Source organism: Sesamum indicum, linkage group LG11 (assembly GCF_000512975.1).
Source record: "Sesamum indicum cultivar Zhongzhi No. 13 linkage group LG11, S_indicum_v1.0, whole genome shotgun sequence".
Taxonomy (NCBI): domain Eukaryota; kingdom Viridiplantae; phylum Streptophyta; class Magnoliopsida; order Lamiales; family Pedaliaceae; genus Sesamum; species Sesamum indicum.
The window spans coordinates 2,187,918-2,209,991 of NC_026155.1; the positions used below are offsets into that span (position 1 = coordinate 2,187,918).

At 37.7% G+C, this 22,074-nt stretch overlaps 1 pseudogene; it reads left to right on the forward strand.

Annotated features, from left to right (window-relative positions):
- The window catches only part of LOC105173236, a 2,810-nt pseudogene extending 1,132 nt beyond the window's left edge, over positions 1-1,678 (forward strand).

Consider the following 22,074-nt stretch of genomic DNA (forward strand, 5'->3'; position numbering starts at 1 on the left):
CGGAGAACAGGAGAATCCGTTTTTGTAGAAAATGCAACCAGTTCAAACCACCTCGGTGCCATCACTGCTCTGTTTGTGAGTTTCGCCTTGCATAACTTGCTCGAGATTATTGCTATTTTTGTGATTGATTTCCCTAGAGTACTGAGTTATTGGATGCCCTGTTTTTAGGTGAGAGGTGTGTACTGAAAATGGACCATCATTGTGTATGGGTTGTCAATTGTGTTGGGGCATTGAACTACAAGTACTTCCTTCTCTTCCTGGTATGAGATTGTAACTTACTATGTGCCATATTGGTTGTTTTTTTTTTTTTATTCCCCCCCTTCCCAGTTACAATTGTTTGGTTTGATGATTCTGTCTCTAATCTAGCAGATTCTAATTCGGATTTGTTTCTTATGTTATTTACAATTATTGTCTTCAATTATAATATGGTTTTTGTATGCATGTTGATTTGTCTGTAAAATGTAGTTAATTTTTTGTGCATTAATTTGCAATTGTTAGAAATTAACATTAGTTATTATTCTTCTGTCATGCAGTTTTATACCTTCCTTGAAACTAGTCTCGTTGGTTTGTCGTTACTGCCAGATTTTATTGCATTCTTCAGTGATGGAGAGATCTCTGGGACTCCAGGAACTCTTGCAACCAGTTTTCTTGCCTTTGGTAAGGTTATGTATCCAGCTTCCCCTCACTTCTCTCTATTCCGCTGATGATTCCTCCTCATGTTACAGTACTAAATTTGGCATTTTCGTTGAGCGTTTTGGGATTTCTGATTATGCATATATCATTGGTGGCTGCCAATACCACGACCATTGAGGTATTACTTGTTTTCTTTTCATGATTTGACTTTAATGATTGTGAGACTGTGCCAAAGTCATAGAACATGCTGAACTCATAGCTTATGCAATAACCACAAGTTTGGTTTTTACGTTTGGGGATATGGCGAATTTATGTTGAGAGTTCATGCCATATGTCCTGTCCGTGTTTGTTGATTGGCAAGTTGTAGTATACCTTTTCTTTTTCTTATTGTGCATCTAGATGATATCTGCTAATGATTGTCGACTTGTATCTAGGCATATGAGAAGAAAACTACTCTGAAGTGGCGTTACGATCTGGGACGAAAAAGAAACTTTGTACAGGTTGGTAGCTTTAGATTTTAGTGATTATTGTACTCTGTCATTCCTTCATCTCCTACAACACATCTTCTTCTGTATTAGGTGTTTGGTACAGACAAGACGTACTGGTTTATCCCAGCTTACTCAGAAGAAGATTTGTGCCGAATGCCTGCTCTCAACGGTCTTGAATCTCCCTCTAAACCTGACCTGGACGCCCCAGAATTCTGAGTACGAACGACATAATTATACTTCCAGAATCAACCAAAATACTCCAGCTCCAGAAACTCACTCTCTGCATTCTACCCTAATATGATTTGACACTGTTCCAAAACTAACTCGAGAGCGGAGCTGGCTTTCTGCAGCACTGTAACTGGGGCATGGAGCAATTTGTGCAGAAAATCTCATGGATTATAACTGATTAAGGATGCTGACATGGTGATAACTAGATCTTTTTACTGTGAAAAGAAACTGTATACTGTATGATAGAAAAACCGCGCCAGACTTTGATGTGGTGTTGTACCAAGTTGTATGTTCTTAGAAAAGGTAGATTTATTTCGGGATAATTTTAATTTTGGTCCCCTAAAGTCAGTTTTGATACCTTTCGACATCATCAACTTTGGTCCCAAATTTTCTTAAATAATCAAAGTCAATTTTTCCAGTTACTTGACCATCTAAACTAACGGAGAGACTGCACATGCCATAGATAAAAAGAGGAACATGGGATATTAGAACTAATTTAGTGGCTAACTTTGGAGATAAAAGATTGTCCCATGTTGGTAAGGATATCTTATTTTGCTTTTACCGTCATTTTTTTCCTTCAAAAATAGTCTTTCTGTTAATTTAGACGGTCAACTAACAGAAAGAAATGACTTTTGATTTTCCAAAACAATTTGAAGATACAAAATTTATGAGGTCAGAAAATGGGTATTAAAAGTTATTTAGTAGTTACTTAGGAGTAAAATTGAAACTTTCCCATTATGAGGTCATGCTTTCACCCTTTTTTTTAATTTAGTGTTTTTTTTTTCAATGGTTGTAAAAATGAAAATTTGAAAAACTATTCCCACCATGTCTATGCGTGCGTGTGCAGTAGCTGTGAGTGTAATTAGAAGTGGAGAGTTTAATTGGCTTAGAGCCAAGTTAGGTAAATAGACATCATCCATACCTGGAAACTTTATTTGTTTTTTTTTTTTTTAATAATTACACTCCCCTCATTTGAGATTTAGTGTAATTACACATAAACTCTCTATAATTTGAAAAATTACATTTGGTACCCTTAAAGTTTGCTTCCATCTAACAAATAAGTCCCTCAATTAGTCAAAATTACCAAATTTGCTGATATTAACAAAAATATTGAAAAAGAAATTATATTTAACTCCATTTCACTTATTACTGATTATTGCAAGTCAAATAAATCTTTTTATGGCCAAATTATCCTCATATATCTCCACACGTTAATGCATGTGAGGAAGTATATTTTCACTGTTATAAGGGTAGTTTAGTCTAAAAAAAGTATTTGTCCTGTAATAAGCTAATCGAGGGTAAATGTCAATTTTCATTCATTTTTTTTATTAATTTCAACAAATTCAGTGAATTTTAACCACCGGAGGGACTTATTTATTAGATGGAAGCAATTCCCTCGAAGGTGCTAGATGTAATTTCTCAAACCATAGGGATCTATGTGTAATTACATCAAACCTAAGGGAAGAGGAGCGTAATTATCTTTTCTTTTCCTTTTCAATGAAAGCAATAATTCATAATTATATTAAAATTTCGAGTAAAGTTTATTTTTTATGCTCAATTTTTGTCACTAAAATTATTTTGATACTTAGATACTTACGAATAATTTATTTGATATTTGACTTTCATCATTAATATCACTTTAGTGCCTGAATGTTATTTTTTATTTTTTTCTGCTATATTTTTATGTAATGACTATCTTACTTACTCTAAGATACTAAAACAAAAATAATTGATATACCAAAGAAAAATATACTAAATTTCAATCAATACACTTTCTCTTTATTTGAACTATTTGATATCGAGATTTTATATTTTATTATTATACCTGATGATAATATTTTTTTAGTTTTACTAACTTTATTTATAAATAAATAAGATTATTCATTATTTAGTAATTAATCATATTAAAATATAATTCCAGACATATTGTAAACTTCAAACAAAATTAATTTTTATTTTAATTTTAAGCGTTTAATTTTTATTTTTATTTTTTTGCAATCAGATTTGAATGTCTCAATTAAATGCAAATAAATAATTTTGATGAAAAATAAAAGTACTTATATTCTATATCTTATTATATTAAATAAAAGAGAATTACTACTTTAAATTTATTTCTTGGGTGGACTTACTTGATTATTATATAAGTTATTCAATAACGATTTGTTTTATATAATATCAAAAATAATATAAATATAACAAATTTGATAACCAAACATGAAGAATAAAAATAGAATGGTTACAATAAAGACAAAATATATTAATTTAAATTTGTACAATTTTTTCTCAAGTATATTATTAGTATTATTTTAAAATTTAAGGGAAAAATGGTCATTACATAAATAAAAAATATCAATTATGTATCAAATTAATATTAATGGTGAAATTTCCATACCAATTAAGTCATATATAATTACTTATAGACTTAATAATAAAATTTGGGTACCAAAATAAATTTTAATTTAAAATTTTGATCATAATAAATAATTCAATATCACCTCAAAACCATATTTATGTACCTCAAATGCAATATATTTGTAACTAGCGTATGATTTAATTATGGCTAAATCATATTCTACAAAAAAAATTAAATTATGTGATGATTAGTTAAGTTTTTTTTTTTAAAGAATTGGGCCATAATATAAATTTATTTTTGTCCCAAATTACTATACATCAATATCATTTAATTTAAAAAACTTTACGATCATTAAAGAAAAAAAAGGAATGAAGTGATATACGTCCAATAAAATCAAAATTTGATCATTTGTGAGTCTTATTGAATTTTTTAATTTTTCGATGTTGATGCCTGCGATTTTAATACGAGTCAACAGTTTTTGAATCTTGATGTTGGATTTGGGCTAATTGTGTGAAAGCTCTTGAGAAAGAGAACCTGCAAAATAAAAGATTTGCACTCCGATACTTAAATTAGTCCCGAATTTAAGAATAGATAAATATAAAAATAAATTATGACGAGAAATTATGATAAAATTGAGAATTTCGTATATAAGAGCATGGAATTAGAGTAATAGAGTAGCAAAAAGAAGAGTTCTAGAATGTGGAAGGGGGTGCTTACCGAGAGGTACCTCCCCTATTTATAGAGGAGGAGTTCTCCTATAATAGAAGTCCTGCTGAGGGAAATCCGCATGACCAGCGAGAAAGGCGGGATTCGTGGATAAGGTTCCTCCTTATCCGTTCCTTAAGCAACAAATCTTCGGATGAATGGGGACTTCTTCTTCGTGCAGACTCCTCCCGGGTGAGGAGTCCTTTCGAGCTGAAGAATCCAACCTATTGAGGACACTTTCCTTCCTACAAGCTAGCTTTGGAGGCCTCCGGACTGGGCTTCCTCCATAGGCCATATTTGACAAAATAGGCTCCCTTCTTTGATTGGACTTTGGTATGGGGGGTACCATCATGGGCTACGCCTAGTGGGCTTCCCCTTTGGGCCAAAACCAGATTGTAGGAGGTCCCTTTTTGGGTCAACCATGGTGATTTGGGCGGGCTTCCTCTCTCTTGAGCTGGTGGTCCTATATTTGGACCTAACACTTCTTCTTGGGTCAAATCTCTTTTGGGCCATACCTATCATTCAGCCCCCCTCCCCCCCCACCCCAAGGAGGAAGGATGCCCTTAATCCTTAGAGCAGGAGATCATGTTTCACTAGAAGGGAGGACACGTCTTTGTTCGTGAGGGAGGACGGCGTCCCCTCGTTCCCCGAGTGGAAAGCCTCGGTATCTTTGGGAAGGGAGGACCTTCCTATCTTAGTCGAGTGTTTGTCCATTTGCTGCAGTTTTGTTTCCTTGGGAGATGAGGTAACAACTTTTGACAGGTTGATCTGACGGCTGTAATGATGGCGAAGAGGGCGAGTTCTTCGGATAACTGCAACTCACACGTCCATCAACCTCTTCTCCACATGCTTGGTAACTGCCCTTTAGTAAGGTGGTTATCGAAAACGTGGGTTAAAACACTTCTCCTCAGCAACCTCTCGAGTCCCTCTTCTTCTCCCTAAAAAAGGTTCTCCTTCAGAGCATCAAAGCCTTCATTTTTCTCTAGAGGTATTTCTTTTTCTTCTTCAGAGTTTATTCGTTCTTTCTGAAAAAAAATGTCTTCCTCTAGTGAGTTTGTGTGTTTTCTTAGAGAGACCTTCTTGAGCGACAATCCTTTAGAGGCCACCTTCAAGAGGGCGGACATTGTTCCACCTCATTTTGGGAGGGGTCTGAGGAGGAGCTTAAGGCAGGCCACTGTTGTTGCTCATCGTCTGATTGATGAGGGGGAACAGGAGGGGGAAAATGAAGGGGAAGTCTCTTCTCGGAAGAGGCTAAGACATCGGAGTCCTCTTCGGCTGGCAAACCTTCTAAGTCTTCCCCAAGGGAAGTTCCTCTAGTGAAGGAGGAGGAAGAAGAGAGGGTTCCTCAGTCGCCTTCGGATCTAGGGCCTTCCATTTAAAGAACCTCCTCCATAAATCGACTCCTTCAGGAGTGTCATGTCCCTCCTGAGTTTATTGTGTATACACCATCTCCTGTGGGTCGTTCATTTTTTCTCCTCCTAACTGTTTATGCTTTTTCGCTGTCTAGTTGAGGTCTAGTCTTCGCTTCCCTGTCCCTTTATTTTATTATGAGGTTGCTCGTATTTTTTAAGTTCCCTTGAATCAGTTAGTCCCGAACTCTTTTCTATTTTTGGCTGGGTTCTTTATGGTTCTGGGTTTTCATAGTTACCCTGTGACTGCTCATGTGTTTGCCTTGTGTTATCGTCTTAAGAAGGCTAAGAAGGGGTTATTCTATTTTGTTCCCCGCCCTAGAGTATCCTTCTTGCACCTCCTTCATGCTCCCAAACATTTTGGAAAGTTAATTATTTCTTTATCCTTCCTCCCCACACTTAGTCTTTCCCAGGCAATGCATCTTTGAGTCCCCCCTTCCCGCACATGCGGGATAGAGGATGGTGGCCTTGTCCTCATTGCTAGAAGAGTTGAATTCCTCCCCCTATGATTGTCAGTCTTTGATAGATGAGACATTACTAGGGCATTTCGGGCTGGCTCCCATGACAGAGTCTTTAGGGGATTCCTTGGGTATTTTCTAGTTTTTGCTCGTTGTTGCTCCCCATTCCCTGTCTTCTTGGAGTATTGATTCTTATAGTGTGATTTTATGCATAGAACATCATGTTCAGCAAGTTGATGAGAGATCATGTGATGGGGGGTCGCTCTGGAGGGACCCCTACTCCCAAGTCCTCTAAGGGGGCCCCTGCCTCCAATGACTTCAAAGGTAAACACCCCTCTTCCTCCTTCTCCCCTGGTCCCATAGCGGAAAGCTCCTCAAAAAAACCTCAAAAACTGGTTCTGTGGGGACACCTCCTTCTAGTACCTCTTCTATGTCACCGCTTGTTCCTCCTTCCAAGGAGGAAGTGGACGTACCTTCCCAGTCATCTCGTGCACTCTTTGCCTGTCTCCATAGTCGCCACTTGCTAGAACAAGACAAGGGGAAAGTGGCTTTGGTGGCAGACTTGAGGAGGGGGGCTTGTCATTAGGGGATAAGCAGCTGTTCTCACCTCTCTCTCGGGAAGAGCTAGAGGGAGTGGGGGCCATCTACCTCTTCAAGGTATCTTCTTGCCTATATCTTTTATCTTTTGCCTGTATACTCCTTTCTGATGATTGGTGTTTTTCGTAGGTGGCCTCAATCTATGAAGAGCTCTTCTCTAGACTTCAAGGAACCCCTCCTATTCCTTTTAGTGAAGCCCAAAAGTGCAAACTAGAGGATAGGTGGGAGCGTTTGGGGAATGAAAATGCTAAGTTGAGGGATTCTAAGAAGGTGGTAACAGGGCGCTGTCAACAATTGGAGAGGGAAGTGAGGCAGTTGAGGAAGGAGGCGGTCGGCCACGAGGGTACCCTGAAGAAAGCAGTGGAGAAGGCGATGATGGTTTTTCCCCATTCTGAAGAGGGCAAAAATTTCTTGGAGGCCTTATAGGAGAGCCGCTTGAAATAGTTCAAGGAATCCTTAGAGTACCAGTATGAGGTAGCTAAGATAGTAGGGCCCTTCTTCGAGTATGACTTCTCGACTTGTAAGGAGCAGTCTTAAGCTCAAGGGTACCCTCTGCAGGACAAGAGCCGTCCTTTCTTGATCTTGCCACCGCCTTATATAACCTAACTGATCCGTTTGCCGAACCTTCTGTCCAAGGAGAGAGAGCCTCCCCCCAGACTTGTATCTCTTTTGTCTTTATAGTGATCTCTTGTGATATCTTGCAAAAGGAGATTTGGACAATCTACTAGAGGAGGCTGAGGAAGAAGTAAGGAGCCCCTCCTATGAAGCCGCAATTGATGCCACAGCGGGGGATCCCCAAAGAGAAGGTGCCTCCAAAGGGAAGGAGGAAGGACCTCCCCAAGTCGGTGATACAGCTCTTCCTGTCGCCCCCTCGCCTGCTGCCGATACCCCTCTAGAGAAAGAAGTGGAAGACCCTGCCTGTAGGGAGAAAATCTAATGTAACTTGATTGTTAATCTGGATGAAAAATAGTTTTATTTCTTTGCTTTACTTTGCTTTGCTTGTTGTCCCCCATGTGAAATGGGAATAAAACAATTTTAATTTTTCTACTCCCGTAAGGATAATTTTTATTCACCCCTGGCCATGTTTTTAGGCCAGGGGTCTAATAATGCAAGTTAACTGGTTCCTACTTTCATACTTGTTGTTCACCTTAGGAAATGAGGCTATGTTCTTGGTGTTTTGATATATGTAGGTTTGGTTATGATGAGGAGTTCCCCCTTACGTCTTCGGAGGGAGATCACCAAAACCTCTCTGAATAGAGAGCTCTTTGTGCTTTTCTTTTCATGGAAGGAGCCTCCACGATGCTACTTGACTGGAGATTCTTGTTATTCTTCTTGACAAGTCCCTTCTAAGGTCTCCAAACAGGGAGGTCCTCCTTGCCTTCTTTCGGTGGGTACCCCCTTGAATTTCCTTAGTAGGTTGGTTCCTTTCATTTTTTTTTCTTGTATGATGCGCCCTTAACCCTTTTTGTAAGTGATTGTTTGAACAATATATTAAGAAATATATGTTTATAAAAAATAATGAAGTATAAAGTAAATGAGGGCTTAGGATGGGAGCCTCAGGAGGTCCCTTTAGTGATGGAAGCCTGGATGAATTTTGGTGGGGCTTACTCCTAGACAAGTTTTATGCGTCATTTTGATAAATATAATGCATCATACCTTTTTTGAGAGAAGACGTCTATGGAGGTAGACTTGGTAAAGGGAGTCCTGACAAGAGGACTCGTTGGGGGATGCCCATTGGGAGGACAGATTTTAGAAGTAGCACTTCTGGAGAGCCTATGGGAAGATGCCCTGTAGGAGGATATTTTTAGAAAAGGTCCTTTAGGAGGACTTATTATAGGATGCCCTACAAGAGGACATTTTTAGAAGGAGTTCTTCAGGAGGACTTATTGTATGATGCCCTGGAGGAGAGCATTTTTAGAAGGGGTCCTTTAGGAGGGCATTTTTAGAAGGGATCCTTCAGGAAGACTTATTGTAGGATGTCCTGCAGGAGGACATTGTTTAGAAGGGTTCTTCAGGAGGACTTATTGTAGGATGTCCTGCAGGAGGGCATTTTTAGAAGGGGTCCATCAGGAGGACTTATTGTAGGATACCCTGCAGGAGGGCATTTTTAGAAAGAGTCCTTCAGGAGGACATTTTTAAGAGAGGCCCCTCTAGAGGGCCTATTGTAGGATATTTGGTGCAGAATGGGAGCATCCTTCTTCATGAGTAATACCTCTTGAGGTTATGAATATTCCATAATCGTGATATCGGACATCCTTTGGGGTCTTCCAATTCATAGGCACCCCATCCTATCACTATTCTAACCTTGAATGGCCCTTCCCAAATGGGGTCCAGTTTTGTCATTGATTTCAATGCATCTACCCTGTATCCTCCTCGGACGATTGGAGGGCTCTCGTCATCTGCTGGCTAGAAGAGGGGCTCCTTCTAAGTGATAGGTGGGAGGCTGCTCGACTCAAGGCCTGAGCTTCTCACTTTCTGTTGTAGGGAGAGGGTCCTCTATAAAAAGTACTTCACGCATCCCTTGCTCAGATGCCTATCTCAACCAGAAGGGATCCATGTCTTGAAAGAAATACACAATGGCTGCTGTGGAGCACATGTGGCACCTGGATGCTTGCCAATAAAGCGCTTCGAGCGAGATAGTTTTGGCTCTCCATGAAGCAAGATGCAAAGCAACTAGTGATCAAATGCGAAAAGTGTAAAAAACATTTTTCGCCTATACATCAATCCATAGAGCCCCTTATAACCATGTTATCACCTTGTCCTTTGCGCAATGGGGGATGGACATTATGGGACCATTCCGCCTTGCACCTGGCCATACTAGTAGCCATCGACTACTTCACCAAGTGGGTGGAAGCTGAGTCACTAGCCCAAATCACAGAAACAAAAGTAATGAAATTCATATGGGAAAACATCATTTGTGGCTTTGGGCTCCCACGAGATATAATTTTAGATAACGATCGACAATTCCAAGGCCACAGAATACAAGATTGGTGTAGAGGTTTACATTTCAAACAAAGGTTTATGTCAGTGGCCCACCCCCAAGCCCACGAGCAAGTGGAAGTCACCAACCAAATACTTGTTCAAGGGATCAAAAGACACTTACAACGAGTCGGGGGAAATTAGACAGAAGAATTAACCAGTATCTTATGGGCATACTGCATGACCCCTAGAGGACCCATGAGAGAAAGCCCCTTCACCTTGGTGTACGGGACAGAAGTAATCATCTCAGCGAAGTTAGGGGCACCCTCTTCAAATTCCCACATTTCTCAGAAGAAAATAATACAGAATTGTTGAGAGAAAACCTGACCTCATCGAAGAATTGAGAGCAAAAGCCTTTATTCGGACTAAAAGGTATAAAAACACCATGATCAATGCTCACAATAAGAGGGTAAAGACACGAAACCTTCAAGTAGGTGACTTGGTGTTAAGAAGGATAGATGCATCGAAACCGGTGGAAAAATTGGATCCCACCTGGGAAGGGCCCTTCAAGTTACAGCCATAATAAGGTGCCTATGAATTGGAAGATCCCGAATAACATCCGATATCACGACCTTAGAATATTCATAACCTCAAGAAATACTATTCATGATGAAGAGTGACCCTATCTTATACCAGACATCCTACAGTAAAGTCCTCCTAAAGGACCTCTTCCAAAAATATCCTCCTGCAGAGCATTATACAATAGGTTCTCCTAAATGGCCCCTTCTAAACATGTCCTCATGTAGGGCACCCTAAAATGGGTCCTCCTGAAGGACCCCTCTTAAAATTTGTCCTCCCAATGGACATCTTTCAACTGGTCTTCCCGTAAAGGCTCCCTTTACCAAGTCTACCTCTGATAGGAATCCTTATAAAAAAGGTTTGATATATAACACTTGTTAACTGGAGGCATAAAAAGCGTTCAGGAGTAGGCCCTGCCAAAGCATATGCATGCTTCCACCATTGAAAGGACCCCCTAGGGCTCCCATCCTAAGCCCTCATTTATTTTACACTTTATTATTTTTTAATATATATATATATGATTTGTGCCGTATTTTTTATATACTCACAAAAAAGGCACATTCCACGAGAAAAGATCAGCCCCAAAAAGGTAGAAAGGAACCCCTCTGCCCGAAACTTCCTGAAGGCACCTTCAAGAAAAATGGAGAATAACCCTCGACCGACTAACACTAAGGGGGCCCCCTCTCCAAGGAAGGTTGGGAATCCCTCCAGGAATTTGAAGTAGGATTCCCACACTCTATGATAAGAACTGCGGGTATTTACATATCAAAAATGCAAAACAGCAACTATGGAAGAAAAGATCATCTGATATCACGTCAAGGCCCCTGGCCTAATAACCGTGGCTAGGGGCAATTTGTCCCATCAAAGCAAAAAAATAAATTGTTTCATCCCCATCTTTAATGGAGGAAAGCAAGCAAAAAAAGGAAATTGTTTTGACCAGCAATCATATTACATTTTCAAAATTTTCCCCACAGGCGGGGGCTTCATCTTTTCCTTTGGAAGTCATAGTAGTAGAAGTTTCAGGAAGCAAGCATTAGCATCCTTGGAGGTATCTCCCTCTTTCCGAGTTCCCACTCCGGAGAGGTCCCCTGCTATAGAGTTAATTGCTGCTTTAGGGGTGGGACCCCTCACTTTAGCCTTGGTCTCTCCTAGTATATTGTCTAAATCTTCTTCTGCGAAAGTAAGACAACTTGTCAATATACACTAAGATGAAAAAGTGGCATCAAATTGAAGAAAGATCGACTTTAGGAGCAAACATAATTCGGAAGGGATACCTCTACCTTCTACAGCAGGAGCATCTGAAAAGGGTTTTGGAGCATTTTCCATGACGGTGGTGATATCTAAGAAACAGGGTTCCTACCCTGATGGAGGGTACCCGTGCGCCTTGAACTATTCCTTGCACACCACAAAGCCATGTTCGAAGTAAAGCTCCACTATTTTAGCCAATTCCCTTTGATAGGCATTAGATTTCTTGAGCTGCTCCAGGCAACTTGCTCATTACCCCTCCAAGTAACGCTGCCCATCTTCCATATCAAGGAACTCGAGGGCTGCTCCTCTCCATAGCCTGCTTGAGGATCTCCTCATGACCCTAGGTCTCCTTCTGCAAATTTTTTGACTCTTTCTCCAACTGCTGCGGACGACCCATGGCCTCCTTCTTATCCTCCCTAAGCTTAAGATTCTCAGCCGCTAGACGCTCTAACTTCTCCAGTTTCCTCCTTTGGGCATCATGTTGAGTGCTGGGAGGATGGGAAAGGAACTCCACGCAAATAGAAATAGACTAAAAAAAAGAGGGAGGGGAGTGAGGGAGTGGTTAGAAGATTACCTTTCGAAAGAAAGAAAGAAAATAAAAAAAGCCATACCTTAAGCATGTACGAAACAGCTATCCTTTCCAGCTCCTTCTTCGTTAGGGAGGATGGTAAGCCACCAACGGGGCGTTGCTCCCCCTCTCTTAATCCAAGGATCGACGCGTATGCAGGCAGACAGAATAGCAACGGGAGTACTTGAGGACCACCCCCTTTTCATCCTTGAGAGAGGGTGGAGAAGGAGGTCCTGAACGTGGTCTGGGAGAGCTGGCCGGAGAAGCTCGTATTGCACTCGACTTCGCCCTTTTAGAGGAGCCCACTGGAGTATCACCAGGAGTAGGGGAGGCGGTACGTTTCCCCTGGACTCACTGGATGGCAGTGTCTCTTTCGGGGATAGAGAAGGAGGAGTCCCTCCAGTCTGAACTTTGAAGTGTGGTCTCGCATCAACTTACTAAACATGATGTTCTCTACACCAAGAAAGAACAATGAATGTCATAACATGAACTAGTATGAATAAAAAAAAAAAGACAAAAAACACTAATGAAAATACCTAGGGAGTCCCCCAAAGGTTCTACCAGAGGACTTAAACCTAAATGACCCAGCAACCGTTCATCGATGAGAGACCGGCAATCATAAGGGCTTTCGTTCAATATATCTAGTAGGGAGGCCAGCGCAATGGACCTTTCCCTAACTTGGAGAGAAGGAGGAGCCTCCTTAATCCAATGGTCAGGAGGACCAAGGGCGAGAGGGCAAAACAAAAAAGAAACTTTTCTTCCAACTTTTTGGGGGATAGGGGGGAAGGCAAGAAGGAGATTCCAGGATGAACATTAACACAAAAAAATCCATCTCCGCTCTCTTTAAGCAATAACACTGAGCAAAAATACTGGCTGAAACAGAAAATTGATGAAAACGAAAAACTATGAAGAAACTGGCCAAAAGTTTAAAAGAGTTAGAGACTAACTGGTTCAGAGGTACACCAAAAAGACATGCTACATCAGATTAAAAAGAGGGGATGGGGAAACGAAGGCCTAATTTCAACTAAGCAGAAAAGAAGGTCAAGTAGTTGGGGGGGGGTGCGGGGGAAGGTGAGGACGGCTCTTGGGAGAAGGAGTGTAGAGGACAAAGGAAGGAGGGATGTGATATTCCCGTATCAACTGCTCTATCACCATGACTTCGAGGACAGAAGAACCCCACTCCAAAGGCGTAGGAGAAACCTCCCTCTCCTCCTCTCCGGCGGAAGAATCTTAAATCATGGGCCGTCGATGCTGCTTGGCGAGACTCCTCCTCCAGCCTCGATGGAAACCAGGCAAAAGACCACCCATCCCACTCGAAGTGGCCTCCGAGGGGTCATTTTCTGAAGATCTCACCCATAAATCGGATCAAGTCATCGGAAGAAGACATATTCCACACAAAAAATACTTTGAAAAACTTTAGAGGGAGGGGAACAAAATACTTACAGAACTTTCTGATGGAAAGGACTGGTGATGCTTCAAGAAAAAAGAAAGAAGAAGAAATAAGGAGTTACCTGTTTAAAGACATGGGGTAAAAGTCGAGGGTCGCGTTTCAGTAATTTCCAGTGATAGGAGGGGCTCGTAACAGTCCCTGCGCGTGGTGGGATATTTATCACCTCCCAGCAATCTAGAAAGTTAGGTCTAGGCCTAGACATCATTTGCTGACAGAGGCAGAAACAAGCTGCTCGAGTACGGATAAACGAAGGGACGCGTAAGGGCAGGAAAAAACAAACGAGGAATGATCCCTTCCCCAGCTGATAGAGGGACTCCTCTTAGATTGAAGGGGGCAAAGGTTCCTACTATAAGAAGGAGATGAAGTCGCCTTTCTTCCTTAGAGTGGAGGGGACTAAATAATAGTTATGGCCCAGCATATCTCTGTCCAGGAGCAAACTAAAAAGCCCAAACACCTATGGCCGGGATGAGGAAAGAAGCCCAAGACGCACGGCCCAACATGCCTAGCCCAAACTCCTATAGCTGGCCCAACCCTCGTGCACACATCAGCCCTTGAGGCTTACGTGGCATACACATGGATCCTCCACATAGACCCCTCTAGCTGACAGGGAGTACGCGTGGCAAGAAGGCCTCCCCAAAGAACTCGGACTCTAACACTCGGCAGACTCCTTATGGGCTAGTCCCCCCCCAACCCCGACCCCCCCCCCCCACACTCCAATAACTAATCCACACAACATGATCCCTAAATAATTGAAAGCAATCAAACTTTATCTTAATCAACTCTATCCGTTTCCCCCAAAGATAGGGAGCATTATCAATTCCACGGCCAGGAATGACACTCTGCTGTAAATCACGAATTCATCGCCAGGCGGAAGGACACCTTCACGCTGCAGAAACTTGGTTGTCACTTTATTGATCTACTATCGCCTTCATATACTCGATCCATTCTTTTTTCTCCAACATTATATCTTATTCTTTTAATACTTTTTATTTTCTGAATCATTATTCTTCGAATCCAATACTAACTTAAATTTTGGAGTGCTAACATTTTGTTCTGTAGGTTCTTTTTCTCAGGGGGTGTTTATTCAATTGGCCCAAATTTGATATCGTGATCTAAGAACTTTTGGACCCGTGCTAAAAGTGCACGTATCAATATACATTGTATAATATGCAAATTTATAATATAATTAATATATAATATTCTATAATTTTTTGAGTAATGATCTGATATATTTTATTATATGGACATGTAATTGAATAAAAATTTATAAGTTATATCACATACTTTTTCTATAGTTACATGTACTTTTTTAACTTAAGTTATTTACTTTGTAAAATATATTTGCATATATTGAGCTTATAAATATTTTTTTTGTATTATATAATTTTATAAAAAGTTATAAATTATGATATTATTTTTAAAATAAAATTTGATTTTAAATCACTATAAGTAGTTTGGTGCAGATTTTTCACTAAAACATACTTTAAGAGTAAAATAGAAAGTACAGGTGTATGTGAGAATGATATTTTTATTCTATCAATGTTAAACTATTTTGTTAGAGGTGCCTTTGTTACCTTCCATACTTTAAGGGTATAAATATGACCAAATGCATAGTTTACGAGTGCAAAATATATTTAACTCTAAAATAAATGCAAAAGTATCTACTTCACTCAGAAACAAAATTGCAAAAGTGAACACAGATTTAAGTAAGATATGTAATTATCAAAATTTTTATTTTTTGTTTAGGCAAAAAAAAAAATGTCTCACGCCCTATTTTTTTTCAAAAAAAGAATAATAATTATCATGTAAGCATAACTACATAAAATAGGTAACTTAAAGAGAAAGAAGAAAATAAAATAAAATAAATGAATTTATATGAGATTTTATATATTATGAGATATTTAATATGCACATGTAATTATTGCTTAAATATATATAGAAAGATATTCTTACCAATATTATTGCAAACGACTTGATATGTGTATTTATTCTAACATATGTCGAAGATCATAAACCCAAAAAAAAAATTATTTTATAATAAAAATAACTCAACTAATTAATTATGACAATATATTTTCTATAATCCAAAGATTTTATATGAGGTTTTTAATATGAACGTGAAATTATTTATAATGTACGACGGATATTCTTATCAAACATTATTGTAAAATACTTGACATACGTATTCAGTATAAATATGTAGAAAATCATAAACTCAAAAATAAAATAAAATAAACGATGAGTTGTGGATTCATGACCCAAAAATAAAATAATTAATAATTAATAAATTTAAAAAACAATTGACAAAAAATTTGTATATATCAGGATGTGTGATCTTCTCACTTTTGTTTCTTAACTATGGAGTTTGAAATTTGAACTAAAAGTTAAAGAATAACTAAAAGCATATTAGAAAATAATTTAGAAATTAAACAAAAACAACAACAATAACTACAAAATCATATTAAAAAATAATTTATAAATTGACGTAATGAATCAAAAAAATAGACATACCATGGCAAACGATGATCTCCATTTTTTATTCATTATAACAATAGAATTTCAACGAAAACTTTAATACTAACTTAGCTTTATATTAATAAGGGAAAAATTGCAAGCAACCCCCCTTGTGATATCGTAAATGAGCAAATTAACTCCTTATAAAAAAAATAAATAGTGATTTGCCTCCCAATCTGCTTGACCAATTGCAACCCCGTTGATACAAAATCTGCAGAGCAGTTGTTACAGTAGCTGGCTACTCTGACCAGACTGCCCAGAAATCAATTCCATGTGGACGAGCAACCGAATTAACTGTTCAAGAATTCAGAGAGAAAAATCGAGTGATGAAACAAAGGAGCAACTCTTGTGGTACAAGAATTCGGACAAGGCAAATTAAAAGAAGATGAAAACAGAAACACAAAACATGATATCGTTGGAAGAAATTGCTACAATGCAAAGGAGTAGTACTCCTCCTTTTATGATTTTGTTGCAGTAATGATATAGCAATGACTGTTAGTTAAATTTCAATGAAAAAGGGATGGGGACCTCGAAAAGCTTCCCCCACCTTGGGGTGTTGAAAAAAAAAACAGCGATTTACCTCCCTAAATTTTTTAAAATACAACAATTTACGCCCCTATGATTTTTAAAATGAAGCAATTTACTTTCTTGTATAAGGGGGTAAATTACTTCGTTTTAAAAAGTATAGGAGGTAAATTGTTATAATTTTTTGATAGGGGGATCATGTGCTCTTTTCAATATGACAGGGGGATAAATTGCTATTCACCCATATTAATAAGCATAATTATATAGTGAAGTAAGCTAATTTTGTACATATGGGCACGTATGATTTTCTCGCTTTTGTTTGCTATGTAATTGGTTATTTGAACTAAAACTTCAATAGTAACTAAAAAGAATATTAAAAATATAGTTTAAAAATCAAACTATTAATAAAAATGACCCAAACCAGTTGGTCGTACCCAACATCTGGATGGCTAACTCACTTCAGCCCAATGGACCACTAAACCTGGTTACCTGGCCCACCTAAGGTTTTACCCGTCTGACCCATCTACTTAAAGCCTCTCTCTCTCAGACACTCTAACCCTATTCCCCTTCCCCAGTTCACCCGTCTGTTTTCCTCTCCCCCATTCCCAAGTGACCATTTGGGTCTCTCACTACCACTGTCTAATCCTCTTCTTTCTCCTTCTTCTCTGAAATCTTTGAGACACTTCATGCTCTAAAAGCTGAAGTCACAAGGTTAACTAATAGCCTTTGTGGCAAGCCTCTGTGGCATTCTGTAAAAGCCTTTGTGGCCATGACCTTTGTGGTTTGTTGGTTGCCTTAATGGCCGAAGCCTTGGTGGCTGTTGTGAGTTCTAGCAACCGTGTTTGAGTTGTGGCCTTTGGCCTTTGTAGCTAAGGGATATGGCTTCCTGAGCCTTATTATTGTTTACTGTGTTTATGTCCTCTGTATCTCTTATTCTGTTGTTCCCAGGTTTATTTCTTGTATTTTTATTTCTGTTCATTAGGGCCATTGTAATTTGTTATAGAAAAGCCTGTAATTATTTTTAAGTTTCTGTATTTGTGTTCTGCTAGAGACCGATCTTCACCTCACAGTGGTATCAGAGCCTTGGGTTAAGTCTCTGGCTCAAAAATCCCACGAACGGTAATATTGTTCCTGCCCTAAACTCTTTTATTTTCCCTGTCCCAAAATCCCAATCCCTTATTGTTAACCTCACCTGGCCGGGCTCTAGAAGCTGTCGGGTATTTGGTTGAGGGGCAGTCAAGGTCCCAATACTGTTATTTACCTATTTTTTAAATTTGCTGCCACACGTTGATATTATCTTGTGATCTACTTTATTTCTCTGTTATCTGTTGAATATGGCTGGATATAGCATGCAACCCTTTGGTGGTAAATCTGATTTTTCTCTGGCAACAAAAGATAAAGGGCATATTAATACAACAGAAAGTATTTAAAGCTATATATGGAAAATATTCTAAAAAACATTCTTAAGAAAAACGACTTGAAAATGATGAGTACGCTTATCCTTCTATTATTTTGAATTTGTCTGACTTTGTGATTCGAAAAGTTGGAAAACAAAATACTGCAAAAGATCTTTGGAATAAATTAGAGGAACTTTTTACTGAAACATCTCTTCCCAGTAAATTATTTCTTTTGGAAAAATTCTTCAGGTATAAACTTGATCTTTCTAAAAATATTGAAGAAAATATTGATGATTTTACTAAGTTAATTCAAGATATTAAACTTACTGGGGATAAAAATATTGATAACTATACTCCTATAGTTCTGTTAAATGCTATTCTAGAATCTTATGGTGATGTTAAGGCTGCTATAAAATATGGTAGGGATAATGTGACTTTAGAAACTATAATCAGTGGATAAAAAGCAAAGAAATAGATTTGAAAACAAATATTCCTAGTTCTAGTAATAATGAAGTAAATTTTGTAAGGGGAAGATTTAAGTCTAGGAATAATAATAATAATTTTAAGTTCAGAAAACATAGTAAAAATTGTAGTAGAAGCAGGGGTAGAAGTCCTTCTAGGACAAAATACCATAATAATAACAATAACAAAAAAAATAATGATAAAAGCTCTAAAAAGGATTTCAGATGCTATAATTGTGGGGGTGGGGGACATTTTATAAAAGATTGTAAAAAGCCTAAGAAAAATTCTCAAAATGATTCTACTAATGTTACTGAAGAAACTTCAGATGAAGTATATATGGTATCTGATATTAATTTTGTTGAGAACTCTTTGAATAAATACGAATGGCTTGTAGGTTCAGGATGTACTTTTCATATGACTCCTTACAAAGAAATTTTGATGCACTTTAAAACTGAAAGATTAGGGTCAGTTTCAATGGCTAATCAAAAACTGTGTGATGTACTTGGCTATGGTGATACATGTCTTACCTTTGAAAATGGTTCAAAAATTACCCTGAAAAATATTAGATATGTCCCAGACCTTGCCCATAACTTGATTTCATGTTCTGGCTTAGAGGAAGAAGGGTTAGAAAGAAAATGGGGTAAGGGGGTCATGAAAATATCCAAGGGTTCTATGACCATTTTCAAAGCTGCTAAAAAGAGAAACTTATACTTATGTACTGTGCATTATGATTCTTTCTCTGGTAATGTTTCCACAGAAAATAAGTCTGATATGTGGCATAAACGCCTAGATCATATTAGCTTAAAGGGACTTGAATTGCTGCACAAAAATGGTTTTTTAAAGGAAAAACCCTCTTCTTTAAATTTCTGTGATGATTGCATTTTAGAAAAACAACACAAAGTGCATTTTCCTTCCTCCTCTTACCCAACTCCCACTTCCTCAAATAGCATTCTAGATTATGTTCATGCAGATGTATGGGGTCCTGCTAATGTTGATACACATAGTGGTAACAAGTATTTTCTCTCAATTATAGATAATTATTCCAGGAAAGTTTTTATTTTTTCTTATGAAACAAAAATCAGAAGTTTTTGAAAAATTCCAAAATTGGAAAAACTTTGTTGAAAATCAAACTGGTAAAAAGCTTAAAGCCTTAAGGACTGATAATGGTTTAGAGTTTTGCAATAAATAATTTACTGAACTCTGTGATAAATATGGCACAAAAGACATAAGACCACTCCTTATACTCCCCAGCAGAATGGTGTGGCAGAACGAATGAATAAAACTTTGTTAAATAAGGTTAGATGTCTTTTAATTAGTTCTGGACTTCCTAAAACTTTCTGGGGTGAGGCTCTTTTAACTACAGCTTACTTAATTAATCGTTCTCCTTTTGTGCCCTTATTTGATGATATTCCTGAAAAAGTATGGTCAAACACTGATGTTGATTTCTCTTCCCTTTGCATTTTTGGATATTCTGCTTTCTGTCTTGTTAACGGTGATAAACTTGATCCTAAATCTCAAAAATGTGTATTGGTTATCCACTTGGTGTTAAAGGATATAGACTTTGGTTAAGAAGCCAACCTGGTTTTAGAGTAGTTATTAGTAGGGATGTGGTGTTTAACGAATCTGAGATGCCTTGTTTAAAAACCTCTTCTAAAAATTCTGAAAACTATAATATTAAGAGCACCTTTAATAAGGTGGAACCTAATACTGTGGATAACCAACAAGGGGTAGAAATAGGAGATAGAGAAGAAAATCAAAAAAATCAGGACAATAATGATAATCTAGAAAATGAAAATTCTAGGAATAATTATCAGTTAGTAAAAGATAGAGAACCTAAGGAACGTAGAATCCCTTCTAGATTAAAAGATTACCATCTAGCCTTAAATACTGAAAATATTGCCCAACATCTTATGAGTAAGCCATAGAAAGTTCAAATTCAAAAGAATGGATATCTGCCATGAATGAAGAATTTAAAGCTTTAAAAGAAAATAAAACTTGGGTTTTGGTCCTAAGCCTAAGAATGCTTCCATAATAGACTATAAATGGGTTTTCAAAATCAGAGAAGAAAACAATACTAAAAGATTTAAAGCAAGACTAGTAGCTAAAGGTTTTACACAAAAAGAAGGAATTAATTACACTGAAATTTTTTCTCCTGTAGTTAAATTTACTATTGTTCGTATAATGCTTGCTTTAGTTGCTCATTTTAACTGGGAACTTAAATAAATGGATGTAAATACTGCTTTCTTGCATGGAAACTTAGATGAACAAATCTATATGTCTCAACCCTATGGTTTTGCTGATAAGAAAAATCCAAATCTTGTGTGTTTGCTCAAAAAAAATTTATATGGTCTAAAGCAATCCCCAAGACAATGGAATAAAAAGTTTGATCGGTTCATGCACTCATTAGATTTCAAAAATAGTGCATATGATCCTTGTTTATATTTTAAGCATGAAAACAATGTGCCTTTGTTTCTTGTCTTATACGTGGATGATATGTTGATTGCTAGTCCTAGTCTTAGCATAATTGAATGCTTACAGAATAATTTATGCAAGAATTTTGAAATGAAAAATCTAGGAGATGCTAAGAAAATACTTGGTATGAATATTGAGAGAAATAGAACTAAGTCAACTATTTTCTTAAACCAAACTTCTTACATCCAAAACATTCTTGCAAAATTTTCTATGGAAAAATCCAAACCATCCTCAGTACCACTTGTTGCACATTTTCAATTAAGTAAAGAACAGTGTCCAAAAACTAATTCTGAAAAGGATAAAATGAAAAACATTCCTTATTCAAATGCTAAAGGATCAGTCATGTACTTAATGGTTAGCACCAGGCCTGATATTGCATATGTTGTAAGCTGCTTAAGCAAATACATGTCAAATCCAGGTTCCCCCCATTGGAAAGCTTTAAAATGGCTTTTCAGATACTTAAATGGGTCTAAAAATCTAGGTATAACCTTTTCAAAAAGATCAAATGACATTAAACTTGTTGGGTATGTAGATTCAAACTATGCAAATGATAAGGATAACAGAAAATCTACTACCTCATATATTTTTACTTTCTGTGGTGCTTGTGTAAGTTGGAAATCCCAACTTCAGAATATTGTAGCTCTTTCAACAACTGAACCAGAATATATAGCTATGACTGAAGCAATATGGCTTAAGGGTCTGATTTCTAAAATAGGTTTTCTGAAAAATAAACTTGTTGTCTTTTCTGATAGCCAGTCTGGAATACAATTATTTAAGAATCCTATTTTTCATTACAGAACCAAGCATATAGATGTAAGGTACCATTTTATTAGAGATGTTGTAAACAAAAGACTTAATCAGTCTTGAGAAAAATTTGATACCTGCCTTAAAATTCTTAATTTATAAACTATGTTACACTAACCTTTTCTATTCTTGCAGGTACCTAGTAAAAGGCAGTGATGAAAGCCATAATTTTCGATCCCCTATCTTGGTTTGGACTAAGGTGGAAAATGTTAATAAAATTGGCCCAAACCAGTTGGTTGGGCCCAACATCTGGATGGCTAACTCA